Raw genomic sequence first — 1,616 nt, 5'->3', positions numbered from 1 at the left:
AAGAATCTTGACTCTGAAGTTCTGTCTTGGCTGAATCCTGATCGTGATAAGGTGAAGGATCACATAGGGTATATAAACTTGTGACCTTCTTATAGGAGTAATAGTCTTGTAGATTAATTTCCTGTTGAAAGATATACGCTACACTAAGTAGTGCTATTTTAATCATGTTCTCTAGATCAGCCCTCAGTAGATATGGGTAAACAATGTGCAGGCAATATTCTCTTTCAGATAGCAATAAATGCAGCCCCATGGCCAGAGAGTGCACTCTAGTGCAAGTAAGAGAATTCCCTAGGTCCTCAGTTTGTCTTAAACCCTCCAAGAACAAGTGGACTGTCTTAGAGCTTCCTTCAAGAGAAGGTTCTGTTGAGGAGTACTTACTGTATTGTCAATTTTTGAAGGGGCGGAATAAGAAGCCTGTGTGCCTGAAGTCTGAAGGAAGAGGAAGCACTGGGCTAGAATTGAGCGTGCTTGGATTTGTCTCTCAGCTCTGCTGCACATTTCCAAGGACTAATAATTTAAATCTTGTTTTTCTGCTTCTGAAAAGCATAGAAGTTATTTCCTGTCAATTGTGTAGTATATTTGCGCTGAATTCCTTTGTAGGCAAGGACTGGCTTATTGGCTCTGCTCTCTTTGTGATATATAATATAGGGCACCTTGAGGTCCTGGCCTCTTTTGTGACATTTATGGACAAAGTGATACGAGTGATGGCTAACGCAGTGGAAAAGTTTAAAATATTCATGCTGTGTTGATGAGACTGTAGTGTGTCAACACACAGCACTGTTTTCCTGGTTCCTACTTGTTTAAAGTGCATATTAACCTCCTGTTGAAAAATGAACCTATTCTGTTCCTAGGCACAAATACAGTAGCAAAACTTCATTTTCTATTGGTTGTGGAACCATTCCTTTTTCAGTAAAGACAACCCTGGATTGCTTCTATGAGAGCAGAGACCAGCTTGTTGGCAAAACTGGATCTGTTAGTCCTATACTTCCTTCTGCAGAACAATGTCGTAGAGGGAGTGACACACTTCACTCGTAGAATCATAGAATCATAGAATCATAGAATGGCATAGGCTGGAAGGGACCTTAGAGATCATCTAGTCCAACCTCCCTGTTTTGGGCAGGGACGCCACCTCTCGACTAGACTAGGCAACACATGGGGACCGAGCGGGAATCGAACCCGCGACCTCGGTGTTGGTCCTTGTTGCCAGCACCGCGCTCAAACCACTGAGCTAACCGGCCCCCTCATAAAAGAGAAGTAGCAATATGTTTATTGATATAAACAAAATTTGATAGTAAGTGTGACAGTGGCTTAACAAGGTTGATGGCAAGGTACTTTTCAGTATTTACTGCATAGAGGACAGAGTCAGACAAAAGTGTCTGGGAGACCCTCCCATTGAGTCCTGTGGTTCAGAAAGGACCCCCTTGCTCTCTAAACTCCTTCTCAGAGGGGCATTTAGGTGCAGCTGGATCCAGACTTAGCCCCAGACTTGATCAATGGTTTATGTCTAAAGTTTTTGTGTGCACAATCAGTCCTGTATATCACTTAGCTAAGATTTCAGAGTTTCAGCATGCTTATTCCCATTTCATTTCCCAAGTATCTGATGCGATGAGGATTCT

General features: G+C 42.6%; 1 non-coding gene across 1 annotated transcript; it reads right to left on the bottom strand.

Moving 5' to 3' along the window:
- Positions 1–1,155: 1,155 nt before the first annotated feature.
- TRNAA-GGC lies at positions 1,156–1,239 on the bottom strand. The gene is given in 2 exon segments: positions 1,156–1,191; positions 1,202–1,239. It is a non-coding gene; the product is annotated as a tRNA-Ala (tRNA).
- Positions 1,240–1,616: the final 377 nt, after the last annotated feature.

The sequence above is a fragment of the Apaloderma vittatum genome, unplaced genomic scaffold (assembly GCF_000703405.1).
Source record: "Apaloderma vittatum isolate BGI_N311 unplaced genomic scaffold, ASM70340v1 scaffold28642, whole genome shotgun sequence".
Classification (NCBI taxonomy): Eukaryota; Metazoa; Chordata; class Aves; order Trogoniformes; family Trogonidae; genus Apaloderma; species Apaloderma vittatum.
This window is presented reverse-complemented; position numbering and strand designations above follow the sequence as displayed.